At 38.0% G+C, this 22,021-nt stretch overlaps 1 non-coding gene across 1 annotated transcript; it reads left to right on the forward strand.

Annotated features, from left to right (window-relative positions):
• Nucleotides 1–1,153: 1,153 nt before the first annotated feature.
• TRNAA-AGC (transfer RNA alanine (anticodon AGC)) lies at nt 1,154–1,225 on the forward strand. The gene has a single exon. It is a non-coding gene; the product is annotated as a tRNA-Ala (tRNA).
• The last annotated feature ends 20,796 nt before the right edge of the window (nt 1,226–22,021 follow it).

Consider the following 22,021-nt stretch of genomic DNA (forward strand, 5'->3'; position numbering starts at 1 on the left):
TCTGAAGTCTTTAGGTAGACCTTGTAATATGTCTAATCCACCAGAGGATCACGGACCTACCATTAAAACATTCACTGGCAAAAGGAAATGGAAAAACTATAATTATTTTAGGCCACTCAAGACTTACACAAACTGTCTGGGCACATAATCTCTACTACATGAATACAATTTAGGTTCTCTTAGTAACGTAAAAGAATGAGAAGTGCTGGTGTAATCTTGTCAAGCTGACCACTCCAGCCTCCTCCCCACCTTGCTCCTCCTCCCAACTCCTACCTTTCTGAATTAGTAACCTCCACTCCTGTACGCATGTTGTGTCTCCTCAGCTCTCCCTCTCGTTTTCCCTTGGCGTTCCTATCCATTCTTCCAGATTTGCTCACAAGTCAGCGTATTCGGTAACCTTTCTGAACTAGGCAGTGATAAAACCTTCTCGATGAGAGTCCCTTGGTGAGAAATGGGTCCGAAAGTTCAGAGAACCATTCCCTCCGCAGAAAATAAAGCACCACTTGAGTAGAGGTTTAAACTCAATCTTAGAAGCAACGCGTTTCTAACTTCCTACCAAAGAATCAGAACACGACCTGAGGATTCGTATTCTCTGGATTTGATTTGTATTCCTTGGATCAAATGAGTTTCAGAAGGCCGCAGGAAGCAATTCAGCATCTTTGCCTTTTAGCCCTCCCAGTTGCTAAGAGGAGAAGGGATTTATTTTTGCAATCCCTCCGTTAGCTTCTTGTTTTCTAAGAAAACGGTTTCTGGCATGCGGGAATGCGGTGCAGAAATGGGGAGGGAAATTTGGTGTCATTTGGTAGGTTTCATAGTTAATTACAGTCATTGGCAAAGCATTTTTTAATTTTCCTGTAAGGATTTGCTTTTGTCCTGCCTGTCTTTTGAAAAAAGAGAAAAACACTCAGAAAAGGAGGGTCCAGTAGAATGTTTTTTACTGAGATTTCCGATCCCATTGTGTTCTCATCAGTCACTGAATATCTGCAAAATACAGGGTAATCAGAATTACTTGGTAATAGATTCCTATGAAATAGAGGTATAAAAATTGTAATTTTTGTTTGCAAGAGAGCAAATTAAATTTTCTTTAGAAAAAAAAGTAAATTTCTGTTTTTATTTCATGAAAGTAGGATAGAAAACAAAAGTTCCAGCCGAAGGGGATGTAGCTCAGTGGTAGAGCGCATGCTTAGCATGCATGAGGTCCTGGGTTCGATCCCCAGCATCTCCAGCTTTTCCTTCTTGCTTGATTACTCAGGAAACATCTTTCTTCTATGTTACAACCACAGACCCATTTCTGTAGAATCTGAAAATTAATCATCTTGCCTCCAAGTACTTATAATTTGCTCTAGCTGTGCTTGTAACACTGTCCTTTTAAAATTTGATTCCTGTCCATCCTCAGCAGGGTTTACATACAGTCTTCCACACCCCGAAATCAAGAGTGACTGGTCCCTATTCCATGAACAATAATTATTGACATTTATCCATGTAAACTAAACTAGAAGATTTGCGAACGAATTAGTATTTTCCAGTAGTTTTCGTGCTGGGGTTTTGGGTGGGGGGTGAGGCGGTAGGCTGAGCTCCTATTTCTGGTTTCACATTTTGAGGCTGTCAAAAGAAATAATAAATAGAGCCACTTTAAAATGGAGCCAGAGCTGCCATGCTGGAGGAACTGCTTTGCACATCTCATGTCTCAAACCTTTGGAATGTTAAACCAGGACAAAATAACCTTTGGACTGGACCTAGGGCAACATTGTTCCAAAAACTGCTTACAAGATAACAGGATAGCAGTTATGATGACTACTGGACTGAAAATTAAAAACATTGTTTAGAATTAACATCACTATGTTATGTGCACCAATAGAAATGCCTTCCTTCTACTGATGTAACTGTCCCCCTCTTTCCCTTCTCATAAATACGCATTGCCTTTGTCTCCTATTTGGGCTTCTGCCTGAATTAGTGCTTCCTGAATAGATATTCTTACTGATCTCAAATAAATTGCTGATTTCCTTTCAATTTGAAAAATATTTCTATTTTTAGGTAGCAAGACCAAAAAGCAGAAAGATGGATTTTAACAGGAGCTTTCTAGAAAGAAAATATACATTTCCCAGTTCAGAGACTATGAAAATATTGGACAAATCTAGTTCCTGAGAACATAACGTTTCTCTCAGAAATTGAAGACGTAGGAGTGAAATAGAAGCATTCCAAAACAAACATGCTTTTCCCTTAGTACATTTTGTCATTGAGTGCCTAATGTTCACATTGTGGGGGATTGGAACACTTCTGTCCTGATCTCTTGTAATCTCAGGGTTTGCCTCACTGATTCTAACACAACTCACTTCCATTCTCTCAAAAAAAAGTCCACTTCTCTTTCTAAACCAAATCCACAGAAAACTGTTTTCTAAATTTCCTTCACTTGCTAATGTGACAGGGTGTCACAGATTGGAAGTTGAGACAAAAGAACCAACATACAAGAGATGCTGCGTTCCACCAGGTAATGACTTTCAACAAAATACACGTAGTTAGCCAAAGAAAACCCTTTCCCACACGTGTCCTTTTTTTCTCAGACAGGCCGCCTAGCTGCTCCAGGGTTGTAGGAGGCCCTTGCCTGCCTGTGGTTAAGCCAAAGGCTCATGAACTCGACTGGGAGGAGGTACTAAAGTCTTACAGGTACAGGAGCTCAGTGCCAAAAAATAATAATGGCTATCATCCTTTCTGTTAGACTCTTTAATGGTTATTTTATTTTTTATTTTATTAAATTTATTGGGGTGACAATTGTTAGTAAAATTACAAAGATTTCAGGTGTACAATTCTGTATTACATCATCTATAAATCCCATTGTGTGTTCATCACCCAGAGTCAGTTCTCCTTCCATCACCATATATTCGATCCCCCTTACCCTCATCTCCCACCCCCCACCCCCCACCCAACTTACCCTCTGGAAACCACTAAACTATTATCTGTGTCTATGAGTTTCTGTTTCTCATTTGTTTGTCTTGTTCTTTTGTTGTTTTTGGTTTATATACCACATATCAGTGAAATCACATGGTTCTCTGCTTTTTCTGTCTGACTTGTTTCGCTCAGCATTACTCTCTCAAGATCCATCCATTTTGTCACAAATGTTCCTATATCATCTTTTCTTACCGCCGAATAGTATTCCATTGGGTATATATACCACAACTTCTTTGTCCATTCATCTATGGAAGGACATTTTGGTTGTTTCCGTGTCTTGGCCACCGTAAACAAAGCTGCATTGAACATTGGAGCAATGTGTCTTTATGTAAAAATGTTTTCAGATATTTTGGGTAGATACCCAGGAGAGGGATTGCTGGGTCATATGGCAATTCTATTCGTAATTTTTTGAGGAACCTCCACACTGCCTTCCATAACGGCTGCACCAGTCTGCATTCCCACCAACAGTGTATGAGGGTTCCTTTTTCTCCACAGCCTCTCCAACATTTGTTACTATTTGTCTGGTTGATGATCGCCATTCTGACTGGGGTGAGGTGATATCTCATTGTGGTTTTGATTTGCATTTCTCTGATGATTAGTGATGTTGAGCATTTTTTCATATGTCTATTTGCCATTTGTATGTCCTCTTTGGAGAAATGTTCTTCAAGTCGTCTGCCCATTTTTCAATTGGGTTGTTTGTTTTTTCGTTGTTGAGTTGCATGAGTTCCTTGTATATTCTGGATACTAGCCCCTTATCGGAGGCACTGTTAGCAAAAATCTTCTCCCATTCAGTTGGTGGCCTCTTTATTTTGTCAATGGTTTCTTTTGCTGTGCAGAAGCTTTTAAGTTTCATATAGTCCCATTCGTTTATTTCAGCTTTTACTTCCATTGCCTTTGGATTCAAGTTCACAAAATGCTCTTTGAACCCAAGGTCCATAAGTTTAGTACCTATGTTTTCTTCTATGCAGTTTATTGTGTCAGGTCTTATGCTTAAGTCTTTGATCCATTTTGAATTAACTTTGGTACATGGTGACAAACAGCAGTCCAGTTTCTTTCTTTTGCACGTGGCTATCCAATTCTCCCAGCACCATTTATTGAAGAGGCTGTCTTTGCTCCATTGTATGTTTTTAGCTTCTTTGTCAAAAATGATCTGTCCATATTTATGTGGTTTTATTTCTGGGTTCTCAATTCTATTCCATTGGTCGATGTGTCTGTTTTTCTGCCAATACCATGCTGTTTTGATTATTGTAGCCCTGTAGTACAAGCCAAAGTCAGGAAGTGTGATACCTCCATTATTGTTCTTTTTCCTTAAGATTGCTTTGGCTATTCGGGGTCTTTTGTGGTTCCAAACAAATCTGATGATTTTTTGTTCTATTTCTTTAAAATATGCCATTGGGATTTTGATGGGGATTGCATTGAATCTGTATATTGCTTTGGGTAATATGGCCATTTTAACTATGTTGATTCTTCCAATCCATGAGCACGGAATGCCTTTCCATTTCTTTGTGTCTTCTTCAATTTCTTTCAAAAATGTCTTATAGTTTTCAGCATATGGGTCTTTCACATCCTTGGTTAAGTTTATTCCTAGGTATTTTATTCTTTTTGCTGCAATTGCAAAAGGAATTGTTTTTTGGATTTCTTTTTCTGAGATTTCATTGTTAGTATATAAGAAGGCAATGGACCTTTGTGCGTTGATTTTGTAGCCAGCAACTTTACTGTATTCGTTGATTGTTTCTAATAGCTTTTTGGTGGAGTCTTTAGGGTTTTCTATATATAGCATCATGTCATCTGCAAAGAGTGATAATTTAACTTCTTCATTCCCAATTTGGATGACTTTTATTTCTTTCTCTTGCCTGATTGCTCTGGCAAGGACCTCCAACACTATGTTGAAAAGCAGAGGTGATAGGGGACATCCCTGTCGTGTTCCTGAACGTAGAGCAAAGGGCTTCAGTTTTTCTCCATTAATTATGAGATTAGCAGAGGGCTTGTCATATATGGCCTTTATTATGTTAAGATATTTTCCTTCTATACCCATTTTATTAAGTGTTTTAATCATAAATGGATGTTGTATCTTGTCAAATGCTTTTTCTGCATCAATTGATATAATCATATGATTTTTGTCCTTTATTTTGTTTATGTGATGTATCACATTGATGGATTTGCGGATGTTGAACCATCCTTGTGCCCCGGGGATGAACCCCACTTGGTCATGATGAATAATCTTTTAAATGCATTCTTGTATTCGATTTGCTAGAATTTTATTTAGGATTTTTGCATCGGTATTCATCAGAGATATTGGTCTGTAGTTTTCTTTTTTTGTGCTGTCCTTACCAGGTTTTGGTATCAGGGTAATGTTGGCCTCATAGAATGAGTTAGGGAGTACTGTCTCTTCTTCAATTTTTTGGAAGAGTTTGTGCAGGATTGGTATTAGATCCTCTTTGAAGGTTTGGTAGAATTCACTAGTGAAGCCATCTGGTCCCGGACTTTTGCTTTTGGGAAGGTTTTGGATGACTGATTCAATTTCGTTACTGGTGATCGGTCTGTTTAGATTTTCCAGTTCTTCATGGTTCAGCCTTGGAAGGCTATATGTTTCTAAGAACTTGTCCATTTCTTCTAGGTTGTTGAATTTGGTGGCATATAGTCCTTCATAGCATTCTTGGATGATCCTTTGTATTTCTGTGGTGTCCGTGATAACTTCCCCTTTTACGTTTCTGATTTTGTTAATCAGTGTCTTCTCTCTTTTTATCTTAGTAAGTCTAGCCAAGGGTTTGTCAATTTTGTTAATCTTTTCAAAGAACCAGCTCTTTGTCACATTAATTTTTTTTTTTTTTTATTAAATTTATTGAGGTGACAGTTGTTAGTAAAATTACATAGATTTCAGGTGTACAATTCTGTATTACATCATCTATAAATCCCGTTGTGTGTTCATCACCCAGAGTCAGTTCTCCTTCCATCACCATATATTCGATCCCCCTTACCCACATCTCCCACCCCCCACCCCCCACCCCCCACCCCCCTTACCCTCTGGCAACCACCAAACCATTGTCTGTGTCTATGAGTTTCTGTTTCTCATTTGTTTGTCTTGTTCTTTTGTTGTTTTGGTTTATATACCACATATCAGTGAAATCACATGGTTCTCTGCTTTTTCTGTCTGACTTATTTCGCTTAGCATTACACTCTCAAGATCCATCCATGTTGTCACAAATGTTCCTATATCATCTTTTCTTACTGCCGAATAGTATTCCATTGTGTATATATACCACAACTTCTTCATCCATTCATCTATCGAAGGACATTTTGGTTGTTTCCATGTCTTGGCCACTGTAAACAAAGCTGCAATGAACATTGGAGCACACGTGTCTTTATCTCTAAATGTTTTCAGATTTTTTGGGTAGATACCCAGGAGAGGGATTGCTGGGTCATATGGCAATTCTATTCGTAATTTTTTGAGGAACCTCCACACCGCCTTCCATAACGGCTGCACCAGTCTGCATTCCCACCAACAGTGTATGAGGGTTCCTTTTTCTCCACAGCCTCTCCAACATTTGTTACTATTTGTCTTGTTGATGATGGCCATTCTGACTGGGGTGAGGTGATATCTCATTGTGGTTTTGATTTGCATTTCTCTGATGATTAGTGATGTTGAGCATTTTTTCATATGTCTATTTGCCATTTGTATGTCCTCTTTGGAGAAATGTCTCTTCAAGTCCTCTGCCCATTTTTCAATTGGGTTGTTTGTTTTTTTGTTGTTCAGTTGCATGAGTTCCTTGTATATTCTGGATACTAGCCCCTTATCGGAGGCACTGTTTGCAAAAATCTTCTCCCATTCAGTTGGTGGCCTCTTTATTTTGTCAATGGTTTCTTTTGCTGTGCAGAAGCTTTTAAGTTTCATATAGTCCCATTTGTTTATTTTAGCTTTTACTTCCATTGCCTTTGGAGTCAAATTCATAAAATGCTCTTTGAACCCAAGGTCCATAAGTTTAGTACCTATGTTTTCTTCTATGCAGTTTATTGTGTCAGGTCTTATGCTTAAGTCTTTGATCCATTTTGAATTAATTTTGGTACATGGTGACAAATAGCAGTCCAGTTTCATTCTTTTGCACGTGGCTATCCAATTCTCCCAGCTCCATTTATTGAAGAGGCTGTCTTTGCTCCATTGTATGTTTTTAGCTTCTTTGTCAAAAATTATCTGTCCATATTTATGTGGTTTTATTTCTGGGTTCTCAATTCTATTCCATTGGTCTATATGTCTGTTTTTCTGCCAATACCATGCTGTTTTGATTATTGTGGCCCTGTAGTACAGGCCAAAGTCAGGAAGTGTGATACCTCCATTATAGTTCTTTTTTCTTAAGATTGCTTTGGCTATTCGGGGTCTTTTGTGGTTCCAAACAAATCTGATGATTTTTTGTTCTATTTCTTTAAAATATGCCATTGGGATTTTGATGGGGATTGCATTGAATCTGTATATTGCTTTGGGTAATATGGCCATTTTAACTATGTTGATTCTTCCAATCCATGAGCACGGAATGTCTTTCCATTTCTTTGTGTCTTCTTCAATTTCTGTCAGAAAAGTCTTATAGTTTTCAGCATATAGGTCTTTCACATCCTTGGTTAAGTTTATTCCTAGGTATTTTATTCTTTTTGATGCAATTGTAAAAGGAATTGTTTTTTGTATTTCTTTTTCTGAGATTTCATTGTTGGTATATAGGAAGGCAATGGACTTTTGTGCGTTGATTTTGTAGCCAGCAACTTTACTGTATTCGTTGATTGTTTCTAATAGCTTTTTGGTGGAGTCTTTAGGGTTTTCTATATATAGCATCATGTCATCTGCAAAGAGTGATAATTTAACTTCTTCATTCCCAATTTGGATGCCTTTGATTTCTTTCTCTTGCCTGATTGCTCTGGCAAGGACTTCCAACACGATGTTGAAAAGCAGAGGTGATAGGGGACATCCCTGTCGTGTTCCTGAACGTAGAGCAAAGGGCTTCAGTCTTTCTCCATTAATTATGAGATTAGCAGAGGGCTTGTCATATATGGCTTTTATTATGTTAAGGTATTTTCCTTCTATACCTATTTTATTAAGTGTTTTAATCATAAATGGATGTTGTATCTTGTCAAATGCTTTTTCTGCATCAATTGATATAATCATATGATTTTTGTCCTTTATTTTGTTTATATGATGTATCACATTGATGGATTTGCGTATGTTGAACCATCCTTGTGCCCCGGGGATGAACCCCACTTGGTCGTGATGAATAATCTTTTTAATGCATTGTTGTATTCGATTTGCTAGAATTTTATTTAGGATTTTTGCATCGGTATTCATCAGAGATATTGGTCTGTAGTTTTCTTTTTTTGTGCTGTCTTTACCAGGTTTTGGTATCAGGGTAATGTTGGCCTCATAAAATGTGTTGGGGAGTACTGTTTCTTCTTCAATTTTTTGGAAGAGTTTGTGCAGAATTGGTATTAGATCCTCTTTGAAGGTTTGGTAGAATTCACTAGTGAAGCCATCTGGTCCCGGACTTTTGCTTTTGGGAAGGTTTTGGATGACTGATTCAATTTCGTTACTGGTGATCGGTCTGTTTAGATTTTCCAGTTCTTCATGGTTCAGCCTTGGAAGGCTATATGTTTCTAAGAACTTATCCATTTCTTCTAGGTTGTTGAATTTGGTGGCATATAGTCCTTCATAGTATTCTTGGATGATCCTTTGTATTTCTGTGGTGTCCGTGATAACTTCCCCTTTTACGTTTCTGATTTTGTTAATCAGTGTCTTCTCTCTTTTTATCTTAGTAAGTCTAGCCAAGGGTTTGTCAATTTTGTTAATCTTCTCAAAGAACCAGCTCTTTGTCACATTAATTTTTTCTATTGTCTTTCTGTTCTCTATTTCATTTATTTCTGCTCTAATTTTTGTTATTTCCTTTCTTCTGCTGACCTTGGGTTTTACCTGTTCTTCTTTTTCTAGTTCTTTAAGGTGTAACATGAGGTTATTTATTTGGGAATTTTCCTGTTTCTTGAGATAGGCCTGTAATGAGATAAATTTCCCCCTTAAAACTGCTTTCGCTGCATCCCAAAAATTTTGGTAGGATGTATTTTCATTGTCATTTGTTTCTATGTATCTTTTGATCTCTCCTCTAATTTCTTCTTTGACCCAGTCCTTCTTTAAAAGTATGTTGTTTAGTCTCCATGTATTTGTGTTTTTTCCCGCTTTCTTTTTACAGTTGATATCCAATTTCAAAGCCTTGTGATCAGAGAATATGCATGGTATGATTTCAATCTTTTTAAATTTGTTGAGACTGATTTTATGTCCCAATATATGGTCTATCCTTGAGAATGTTCCATGTACACTAGAAAAGAATGTGTAGTCTGATGTTTTAGGATGAAGTGCTCTATAAATGTCAATTATGTCCATTTCATCTAATGTGTCATTTAGGGCTACTATGTCGTTATTTATTTTCTGTTTGGATGATCTATCCATAGCTGTCAATGATGTATTTAAGTCCCCTAGTATAATTGTGTTTTGGTCAATTTCTCCCTTTAGTTCTGTTAGTAGTTGCTTGGTGTATTTCGGTGCTCCCTGACTGGGGGCATAAATATTGATGACTGTTATGTCTTCTTGTTTTACAGTCCCCTTCACCATTATGAAATGTCCATCTTTGTCTCTTGTTATCTTTTTCACCTTGAAGTCTGTTTCATCTGATATCATTATGGCTACACCTGATTTTCTCTGGGCACCATTTGCTTGGAGTGTCAATTTCCACCCTTTCACTTTGAGTCTATGCTTGTCCTTGTAGCTGAGATGTGTCTCTTGGAGACAGCATATGGTTGGGTTTAGTTTTTTGATCCAATCTGCTACTCTGTGCCTTTTTATTGGTGAGTTCAGTCCATTTACATTTAGGGTGATTATTGATATGTGAGAATTTCCTGTCATTCTATCTTTAGTTTTCTGGTAAGGCTGTGTCTCCATTGTTTCTTTGCCTTTTTGTTGTTGTCTATTATTTCTGTGTGGTGGTATTCTATGATGTTTCCCTCTGTTTCTTCTTTTATTTCAGTATATATTTCAGTTCTGGATTTTTTTTGAGTGGTTACCCTTAAGTTTATGTAAAAGTAAGTTTGATATTTAGAGTATTCCATTTTCTTCAGCACGCTTACTTTCTCCATTCCCATATTCCGGTTCAGGCCTTTATTCTCCCCCTTTTTGAGTTTTGGTTGCCACAAATTGTCCCTGTTGATGGTGGTCGAATAGCCTCCTTTAGTATTTCTTGTAGTGCAGGTCGTGTATTAGAAAATTCCCTCAGCTTCTGTATGTCTGGAAAGGTCTTTATTCCTCCTTCATATCTAAAGGATATCTTTGCTGGATATATTATTCTTGGCTCATGATTTCTCTCTTTCAATAGTTTGAATATTTGGTTCCACTCCCTCCTGGCTTGTAGAGTTTCTGCTGAAAAATCTGATGATAATCTAATGGGCTTTCCTTTGTAAGTTACCGTCTTCTTTTCCCTGGCTGCCTTGAGGATTCTTTCTTTGTCGTTGATTTTAGACAGCTTCAGTACAATGTGCCTTGGAGAAGGCCTGTTGGGATTGAGGTAACTAGGTGTTCTATTTGCTTCTTGGATTCGAGGGTCCAGTTCTGTCCACAAATTTGGGAAGTTCTCATCGACGATTTGTTTGAATATATTCTCTGTTCCCTTCTCTCTTTCTTCTCCTTCTGGTATGCCCATTATTCTTATATTGCTCTTTCTGATGGAGTCAGAAAGTTCTTGTAGAGTTCTTTCATTTCTTTTAAGTCTCAAGTCTCTTTCTTCTTCTATCTGTGTCATTTCCAGGTTTCTATCTTCGATGTCACTGATTCTTTCCTCCATCTGGTCAACTCTACTACCTAAGCTGGTTATTTCATTCTTCATTTCTTCTATTGAGTTCTTAATCTCCAGAAATTCTATTTGGTTCTTTTTTAAAATTTCAATCTCTTTCGTAAAATGCTCATGCTGTTCTTTGATTGAGTTTCTGAGTTCATTTAACTGCCTATCTGTGTTTTCTTGTATCTCGTTGAGTTTTTTCAGAACTGCAATCTTGAATTCTCTGTCACTTATGTCACATATTTCTGTATCTTTAAGTGCCTTCTCTGGAGATTTTTCACTTTCTTTCTGAGCTATCTTGTTGCCTTGGTTATTCATGGCGATTACTGGTTTACTATTTCTCTTCCTAGACATGTACAGGAGTGACTTCTGCAACAGGTTGATCGGAAGAGGTCTTTCTTTTGTTTTCCAGCGCTTGTTGGTAGAACGTCTTATTATTTCTCCAACTGCAATTTATTTTTCTTCTCCCACACGGTAGTGCTCTTTTCTCTGCACTGTTCCTGCTTCTCACACAATGGGGGGATTCCCTGGGAGACGGGCTTCTCCTCTGTTAATAGTTCGTCTAGGTCACAGGACGCAGTGTCCCGGTGGGTATGCGGAGAGCTTTTGATGTTCCAAAGCTCTTCCAGCTCCTGATTCAGAGCCCGTATGTTTCAGCAGTTCTGTTGACTCCTGTAGGTGATTTCAGTCGGTAGTGGGCCTCTTCCTCTTGCCTGTCTGCTGTGCAGGGAGTCCTTTGTGGAGTTTCTGTTGTTCGATTCATTGTAAATTCCAGGGGAGCTTTACAGAGGCTCACCTCACGCCGCCATTTTTCCGGAAGTTGACTCTTTAATGTTTTGAACTGACAGCCTTGGGTGGATCCAGTGCTGTGCCACTTGACTCTTTAAGAAAAAACACAAAATTAGTGTGTGGGTCTTAAATAGGCCTGTGAAAATGGGGTGCCCTGAAGCTTACACTCTGTTAGCTGCTATTAACTTCATGCTAAGTCATCCTGTGCTGTCATTCATTGAGTAATTTTTCTGCCTTAATTGTAATTATTTTTGTTTAAGTAATTGTTTATTACAGGCCTGTACTAGTGTGTCTCTAACATATCTTTAAAGATATTAGAACACTTTGAACTAATTTAAAATAGTAGCCATAGCATCTACCAACTAAGAAGTCAATAGGAAATAGTTCACAGACTTTTTCCTTGCTTTTTCGTCATGTTTTCAAAGTGGCTTATTATCCACAATCAAGGCCAGCAGTTGTGAAATACCAAGGGTTTCACATAGTATCCTGCTCTGAATTGTAATTATTCCTCTCCCCACTTCATTCTCCACCTTGTAGTGTCTTTTGTTGTCACTTTAGGTTATCAGACTATGATCAACTTGATTGAAGATTGTTTTTAAGGTTTCTCTATTCTAACACATGAGAAGACTCTCCTTTAATTTAATCAATAAAAAAAAGTTTTAGGTACAATTTAAGAATAGTGCCTTAACTAAATTATTTTATCTGGTAGGTAAGGTGTGTGCTGGGTAATGAGAGGAATAAAATAAAACAGAAACCAATATAGTTTCCCTGAGCCCTCAGGTTTCTTTAAACCTGAAGCAGTGGTTCTCCAACTTGGCTGCACACTGGAATCACTTGCCGAGCTCTAAAATTTCCCGATGCCTGGATCTCACTTTGAGAGATTCTAGTTTCATTTGTCTGGAGTATAGAATGGACACTGGCATTTAAAAAATTGCCCTCAGTGATTTGAATATGCAGTCAAGGTTGAGAACCACTGGCCTAGAAAGCCTCTATTTAAATTATTTCCAAATACCTATACAGGTAGGAGGAGGCATAAGGGATGTACATCTGCCAGGTTTATTCCTTTCTCAGTTAGGTTAAGCTTATGTAGAGACACTGACCACTCAGATAGTCACAGATACATGACTGATGTAGTCAAGGGCAGAGGAAAGTGGCCAACGGGATGTAACTTAAACTAATTACTCCACATACAGTTCTATGAAGTAGACAGAAGTCAGTCTCTCTCTCTCTCTCTCTCTCTCTCTCTCTCTCTCTCTCTCTCTCTCTCTCTCTCTCCTACTACAGTTGCCCAAGGACTATGAAATGAGAACTGCCGCTCTCTGAGATCCCTGGTTTGCAAAGCTAATCCCTGGGAATAAAGTGGATCATGTAATAATTCGGAGCCTTCTGGGATATACTCTAAGCCCTGCTCCCCCAAACGTAAATCTGGAGATTATGTCTATTGCCTGAGAGACTCTGACCTAGACTTAAAGCAAGGAAAAACAATAAATTTCCTGAAATGAAGTTACCTCATGGAAAAGGAAAAGTTGAGATTGATAACTTGGGGCTAAGACTTGTTTTAGTTTATCATATGACTCTAGGTCCCTGGTAGGAAAATAATGTTTTTAACAACATTTTAAGAGATGACTATTTTAACTAGGTAAAACCAGACCTCATTTTCTGTAGTTTTTCTTCCTAAAGAATATTGAGGAGCAAATGTAGAAAGAAAGGAGGCTATTTTCTCTGAACACAGAAATGAGCAGAGAGCTGAAAGCTGGGGAAAATTCTTCTATTTGCTGATCTTTATTCCTTGGCATTGAAGAAAAAGGCTAAAAAGACTCCTTTTACTTACCAGCACTGAAACCTTACTTTGTGTCAGGGCGCGAGTGTGTGTGTTTGTGTGTGTGTGTGTGTGTGTGTGTGTGTGTGTGTGTAGGGAGGCTGGGAAGGGGAGAGAGAGAGAGAGAGAGAGTGAGAGAGAGAGAGAGAGAGAGAGAGAGAGAGAGAGAGAGAGAGAGAGAAGTTTGTTTTAAGGAATTGGCTCACACAATTGTGGGAGCTGCAAGTCTGATATCGGCAAGGCAGGCTGACAAGCTGGAAATTCTGGAAAGAGCTGATGTTGCAGTCTTGAGTCTAAAGGCCATCTGGAGGCATATTTTCTTCCTCTTTGGAGGAACTCTGTCTTTTCATTCAATTGATTGGCTGAGGCCCACTCACATTATGGAGGGCAATCTACTTTACTCAAAGTCTATTGATTTAAGTATTAATCACATCTAAAAAAATGTTTTCACAGCAACAATTAGACTGGTTTTTGACCAAACAACTGGACACCATAGCCTAGCCAAATTGACACATAAAATTAATCTATCACACTATCATACTGCAATTTTCTTGTGTAATATTTTATCTTCCAAAAGATTGCCAGTTCTCTAACCGAAGCAATAATCCCTGAATTTATGAAGAAATAAGAATCATGTTAAGGAGGAATAGAACACTTTCAAAATATATTAATATATTTCCAGTTCTTGTAGCACAACGTTGTTACTTAAGAAAACATTCATCTGTGGTAAAGACTAATATATATATGTGTATATACATATATATATTTATTTTTTTTACTTTACTTTGCTTTCAAATACTCCAGGGAAAAAAAGTATTAAGATAGATTAAATAAGAATGGCAACATCTGGATAGTTCAAGATGATGATGGGCAAATGCAATTCTTTATATGACTCTCTTCTTTTTTGTTTGAAAAATTTTATAATAAACTGCTTAAAAAGAAACAATGAAGAAGCAACAAACTACTATTACAAATGATAGGAGAATTCAGAAAAGTGGATGAGTAATAATATTAAAAAATGTATTATCTTAATATTTTAAAAATATTAGAATATATATTTGAAGGAAAGAGCCCTTTGTTTCAGTTAGGAAATCATTTAGCTAAAAGTAATAGGAAAGCAAACTAGCAGGAGTTTAGTTTTCTTACATGGCACAAAGTATAGAAATGTTGGCTGCAGATAAGTGTAACTAAAAAAAAATTCAGAATGTCAAAAAGAACATAAAGTCAAAATACATATGTAAACTGGAAAACATCTTTTACTGATACAGATTCAGCAGCTCAATGACATCAGTAGAGGTGTCCCGTAGAAATGTCTTTCCATCATAACCACAAGATGGATACTGAATCTCCACATATCATTACTACATTCAAGGCAGGAAGGAATGGGGGAGGAGTTGACACCACTCACATATATATTATCTTTATCAGGAAAGAAAAGGGTCTCCCCAAAATCTCCCAGTAGACTTTAACTTATATATTTTGGGCCAGAACTAGACACATGGCCACCCCTTGACATAAGGGAGGCTGGAAGAATGGACATCTCATTTTTTGAGTTCACAGAGTGTGAGGTGATCAAAGGAGAAGAGGATTGAAATATGGGGATTGCAATAGCCACTTTACAGTTTCTACCCACTTAACATTGCAACAGAAGGATTAGCTTCCCAGTAATGAACAAAGTAGCAAACGTGCTAGGTGCATAAAAAAGCAATATTCATATTTTGGTATTCTAAATAAGCTATTCACCAAAAAATAAAAAATTAAAGTAAATGTAGGAGACAGAGAAAAATTATACTGGAGAGAACTAATATGCTCAGATAAAATTTCCTGTGCTTAATCCATAAAGGGTCTTATTTTTTCCCCCAAAGTTTTCTTTTAGGGAAAATTCTAAGTTATTTGGAATGGTTGTTTCACAAAGTGAGGAAATTTTACATTGTTATGCCAAGTCATTGTCTATACTTTCCCATTTTTATTTGTATTATCTTTTAAAAAGATTTTTATAAAAAATATAGCTAACATACAATATTATATTAGTTTCAGGTGTACACCATAAGTATTCAACATTTATATACCTAACTAAGTGATCACCCTAAGTCCAGCAACCATCTGACACCGTACCCCGCTATTATAATATTATTGACTATATTCCCTATGCTATACACCCCCATGATGTATTTGTTTTATACCTGGAAATTTGGACTTCTTGTTCCCCTTCACCTACCCTCTTTTTAAAATTTTAAATTACAGTGGACATTCAACATTATTTTACATTAATTTCATGTGTACACTGTATATACTTATTACCATATTATTGACTATATTCCCTATTCCTTAATTAACATCCCCATGACTATTTTGTAACTACCAATTTGTACTTCTTAATCCCTTCCCCCTTTTTACCCTTCCCTCAACCCCTTTTCCATCTATCACCCTGATAAATCTAGTACCCATCTGACACCATATAGTTATTACAATATTATTGACTATATTCCTTATACTATACCCTACATACCCATGACTACTGTGTAACAGGTACTATTTGTACTTCTTAATTCCTTCCCCTTTTTTCACCCACCCACAACCACCCTCCCATTTGGCAGCCATCAATATATTCCCTGTATCTATGAGTTTGTTTCTGTTTTGTTTGTTTGTTTATTTGTTCTTTAGATTCCGCTTATAAGTGAAATCACTATGCATCTGTCTTTCACTGTCTGACATACTCCACTCAGCATAATACTCTCCAGGTCCATCCATGCTGCTGAGGATGGCAAGAACCCATTCCCTTCTGTGGTCAAGCAATATTCCATTGCATATGTGTACAACCACCTCTTTATCCATTCATCCATTGATGGACACCCAGGCTGCCTCCTTGGCCATTGTAAACAATGCTGCAATGAACATGTGGGTTCACTTGTCCCCTCAAAGTAGCATTTTGGGTTTCTTCGGATAAGCACCCAGAAATACGATAACTGGGTCTTTCTTTGTCTCTTGTTATAATCTTTGTTTTAAAGTCTTAAATAATTTTTTTTTTCATCTTAAAGAAGGCCCTCTAACATTTCTTGTAATACTGGATTTGTGGCCATGAACTTCTTTATTTTTTTCTCGTCTGGAAAGCTCTTTCTGTCCTTCAATTTTAAATGATAACCTTGCTGGGTAGGATAGTCTTGGTTGTCGGTTATTGCTTTTGATCACTTTGAATATTTTCTGCTTCTCTTTTCTGACCTGCAAATTTCCTTTTGAGAAATCAGCTGACTATCTTAAGTGAGCTCCCTTATAAGTATCTAGTTGACTTTCTCTTGCTGCTTTTAAGATTTTCTCTTTGTCTTTCACCTTTGGCATTTTAATTATGATGTGTCTTGGTGTGGGACTGTTTAGATTCATCTTGTTTGGGACTCTATGCACTTCCTGGTCTTGTATGTCTATATCCTTCACCAGGTTAGGAAAGTTTTCAGTCATTATTTCTTCAAATAGGTTCTTAATCCCTTCTTCTCTCTTTTCTTCTGGTACCCCTATGATGTGAATGTTGTTATGCTTGATGTTGTCCGAAAGGTCTCTTCAACTGTCCTCATTTTTTTAAACTCTTTTTTTTTTTTTTTTTGCTGTTCTGATTGGGTGTTTTCTGTCACCTTGTCTTCCAAGTCACTGATTTGATCCTCTGCTTCATCTAGTTAGATCTGCTGCATTTCCCAGTCTTTGCGGAGTTACTTTATGTAGTAGGTGCCAGGTGGGGCACTGGCATAGTCTCCCTGATCACCTGCTCTGGGTCCTCCAAAAGTGTCCCTTGTGTGGATTGTGTGTGCCCTGTTATAGTTGAACCTTGATTTCTATTGGCATGTCAGATGGTGGGATTGACCCTCAGGCTGACTACATCCACAGTTTATGGGCTGCTGTCGGGTGGGCTAACACACAGAGTGGGATTTGTGCCAGTGGGATCTAGTGTCTATTGAGATCACCCTTTAGGTTTGCCACTTGTGGGGCTAATTAGGTGGTGCTCTGCTGTGGTCTGAAGCCAACCTCCAAGAATGTTGGTTCTTGGGCTTCTTGGGAGGGGCTCTGGTACAGGTCAAGATCAGCCACTGTCTGTGACCAGCTGGGGACTACCTTGTAGGAGCTACAAAGTGATTCATGGTTGGTCACTGCCTGTGCTCAACCCAGAAGCAAGTGGGTGAGGCAACTGCTGAAGATGGCTGTCACCTGTACTGGGCCTGGGGTAGCTCTGCCAAAAGCCGGAACACCGCAAGGCCTGCTGCCACTTGTCGGCCCCCATAAGGTTCAGCCACTTTTGATAAAGGCTTGTGAAGTATGTGAGTTGGGTGATGCAGGGTCTAGGGAGTTACCAGAGTAAAGTGAGCGGAGCTCACCAGACCAATTCAGATTCAGATTTGGCCATGAACATGGGGGGAGAGCTCAACACAGGAAAGATGGCACCCACCTGCTGGCTGCACGGAGGGGGACCCCACACAGAGAAAATGGCAACTGTCCCTACAGTCCTTGCCCTGAAGCCAGACAACTCAGTTTCTCCCCATATGTCTCTGACATCCCCTAAGTCACTGTCCCTCTGCTGGAGCCCAGGGTGAGTGTCTGTGAGTGAGTGAGTCTGTGCACTGGCCCTTTAAGAGGACATCTGAATTTTCCACAGCCTTACATTCCACCTGTTTGGTCAGAAACTCCACTATTTTTCACTGCCAGATGTTGTGGGGACTCCTTTTCCTGGCACCAGTACTCGGGGCTGGGGAGCCTGGTGTGGGGCTGGGGTCCCTTGCTTCTCAGGGGAATCTCTGGGGCCAAGGATCCCTCCTGATTCTCAACCACCATATGGAGGTTTGGGGCCCGTTTCGCATTTCTGCTGCTTTTACCAGTCTCTATTTGGCTTCTTGTTTATATCTTTAGTTATAAAATTTCTGTTCAGCTAGACTTCAGACAGTTCTCCAGATTGATGGTACTCCAATTTAGTTGTAATTTTTACATGTTCATGGGAGAATATTATAATCGATGTCATGTACCTATTACCTAGATCTTTCTTTTTCTAAGAACATGATTTAGAAGTATGGTTGAAGCATTACCCCTCACTTTCCATTCTCCTTCCTCTCTCCATAAAAATAACCACCGTCTTGAGGTCTATATGTATCCTTTCAGTCTACATTTTTATCTTTTACTATGTGTACGTATATCTATAAAAATTTTACAGCATTTACTGAAGTCACACTGTACATATTTGTTACAATATCCTTTTTATTCATCATTATGTGTTTAATGCAAATTCCTTATGATAGGAGATACATCTTATTTACTTTAATTGTATAATCTATTGAAGAACATATCATTTTATTTCCAATATTGCTTTACAAGTAACAAACATCATTGTACATATCTCCTTGGATAAACTTATAAGGAGTTGCTAAGTTATACATCTAAAAGTGAAATGCTGAATCATAAAGTAAGGATACCTTCTGCTTTTCTATACTAATAGTACACATTTATATTCTTGAAAACAATCTATGATAATATCTATCTCCCACTATCTACCAACCCTTAGCATTATTGAACTTAAAAAATATTGCCAATAGATGAAGATGGAAACATCCTTCAAATTTGCATTCTCAGATTGCTAGTGAGATTTGATACATCTCATATATTTATTGGCCTTTTATGTTTCTTTATCTGGGGATTGAGTCTTTATATCCTTTGTCCAATTTTCTTTTTTTTTTTAATTTTAATTTTATTTTATTAAATTTATTGGGGTGACATCACCAATTTTCTGTTGATTGTTAAACTCTATATTTACATTATCCTTCATTAGTTTACTAAGTGATGAATGCCTCTTTGTCTTAAAATTACACTACAGTTTCGTCTTGCTCTGCCACCTGAATGTTAACATTGAAATTCATTGGGCTTTTCATTAGACACGGTGAATGCTGAGGTCTCCCCAGTGCTGATTCACAATAGAGGTGTTTCATCTACTGAGCATGATCAATATCTCACTTCTCTTGTTCAACAATACAGTGATTGTTAAATGTTTTAATTACAGATATTGACCTACAAATTTCCATGACATTGTTGCTAACACTTTCGATCTCTCTTATTCTTTTTAAAGTCATCCGAGTATTATTTACTATCATAATTTAAATTAATGTATCTTTAAAAAATTAGCTACAGATTTTTCTATTTGTTTAGCTCACCATTGTTTTTTACATCTCAATGCTTCTTGTTCAGTTCATGTTTTTTCTTAGGATAAATTATTTCACGTTTATCTCAAGTAAGGTCTTAATTTATGGCACATTTTAAAAAGTCTTTATTTAATCCTTATTCTTGGTTAACTGTTTAGCTGGATATAGAATTTTATCCTCAAAGTCATCTTTCCTTAGCACTGTATTCATGTTATTACATCATTTTATTTGTTGTTATCCTCTTTTAGTTTCTAGTGCTACTGATGAAAAACCCACTATAAATCTAGCTATTATTTCCTTTATTATAAAGAAAACTATGTAGGGTGGCTCAGGTGGCTGGAGCTCCTGGAGCTGCGGTCACCAGTTTGATTCCCACGTGGGCCCGTGGGCTGCACCCTCTGCAGCTGAGATTATGAAGAGCAGCTCTCCCTTGAGCGGGGCTGCTGTGCGTGGCCAAAGGTTGGCGTGTGCTGTCGAAGGCTGCTGTGTGCTGTCAGGGGCTACTGTGTGCCACTGGGAGCTGCTGGCAGCCAGTGTGAGTGGCAGGCAGCCGTTGAGAGCTGCCCTGAGCTGCTGTGAGCAGCTTGATGGACGGACAACTGGCGACCGACTGCGGAGTGGGCGGGAGAAGCAGAAGAAGGGGAGTGGGAGAATAAATAAATTAATTAATTAAAATAAATAAATAAATAAATAAATAAATAAATAGGAAAAAAAAGGAAACTATGGTAAATTTAAAAATAAGATCAGATTATGAGATTCTCCCATAAAGTATGATGAAAGCTTATAAGAAGCTAGTGCTTGCCAGCAAGAAGAAACAGAAAAATAAATGTTTCAAAGCAAGTATATTTTCAGTTTCCCTATAACAGAAGCCATTTTTCACTGAGCTCATTCTGTAGGGCCCCCCTCTGCAACCACCACACATACCTTTTATTTCTATATTTGCCTTCAAAATACCTTCTCCTGCCTACCGACTCTTCCTACTCTGTCCCCATATCTCTAAATCGAGCCCCCAACCCACCTTAATCTTAGATCTCATCTACTTTTCTTATTTCCCCCATTCTCTCACTTCCTGCTCTTAAAACCCTCTCTCCGGCTCCAGCTTGCTTTGTGCTCTTATCTCACAGTCTTTGCTTTTACTCCCTCTTTAGTATTAAAGAGGTTTTCAAGTACTACTTGAACAGTATATATATATATATATATATATATATATATATATATATATATATATATATATATCCTTTTTCTAGCAAAAATAAAATAAATTAGAGGAAATGACAAAAAATGTATTAAATTGGGCAGTGTGCACAGTATTATGTCTAAATCATATTACCAGCCTCTGTTGGTGCTCATCTATCATCTTGTACTTCTTTTATTATGATACTTATAACATTTATTAAAATTTCTTGTTTTTTTTAAATCATCTGCAGCCAACTTGTACCTACTTCTGATAGGGTAGGCAGATAGATAGAAATGAGCAGAAGAAGGAGAAATTTAGCCCCAGTTAGAAAGCCTCTTGCTGTGCCTCCTACTTGGTCATGACCCTTTGCAGCTGCATAGCAGGATTCCAGGCTTATGCATACCCCTTAAATGATGTGATTACACATGCCTCTAAATCAAAGGGGTATGTTTGCACACGCCCCTACATAAAAGAAATGCATTGTTAAATGCCAAAAAAGAGAGTACTAGTCACCTATGGGGGGCGGGGGGAGAGATAAGAGAAGGGAGAGGGGGAGGCATTTCCACCCCTAGAAATAAAAGCCTTCGTGCAATGTAAGGTGAGGCTTCTTCCCTCTCTTGGGTCAGCCCGTTCCATGTCATGGAGTGTACTCTCTTTCACTAATAAACTTCTGCTGTTCATGCTGCACAAAATTCTGTCTCTTGATTGAATTTGTTCCTTCAAGAAGATGAAGAGCCGAGGTTCAATGTCATTTCCTCGTAATACTTATACCCTTAGAACTGAGGATGAAAAAGGGGCCACAGGTTAAACCTGACAAGGTCAGGAGATGGAAAATAACCACACAAGATGGTGTGAACATAAAAATAAATCATAACTAAGATGGGCCATGGCGGGAAGTCACATCTTTAGCCTGAAGCTTCATAAAACTTCATAAAGTCAATCTTCACCTTAAGTGAGTCTGTCTATTTTCTTTTTGCACCTAAGATGACATCCTTGGAATGTCAGCAATCCCTTTTTCCAGAGCAGGAAAGTACTGAATCCCTCATTATTATTCTTGTCCCTGGATTAACATCTCTATAAGAACTATTAACTATCCTGTACCCTCCTGTGTGAAAGAAGTACCTGTCTCCCCAATTTACTTTTATCCAATCCCAGAGATTTCCCTGCTTTGCTTTCTCCCACCCCCTTAATCTACCACCAGTGGACTTCATGTAACTCTCCTCCTTTGATTCTATGTATAAAATAAGATGCAAACCGCCATTTTCCAGAGGAT

The sequence above is a fragment of the Rhinolophus sinicus genome, chromosome 2 (genome assembly GCF_057876585.1).
Source record: "Rhinolophus sinicus isolate RSI-liver-muscle chromosome 2, RSI-T2T, whole genome shotgun sequence".
In the NCBI taxonomy this organism is placed as follows: Eukaryota; Metazoa; Chordata; class Mammalia; order Chiroptera; family Rhinolophidae; genus Rhinolophus; species Rhinolophus sinicus.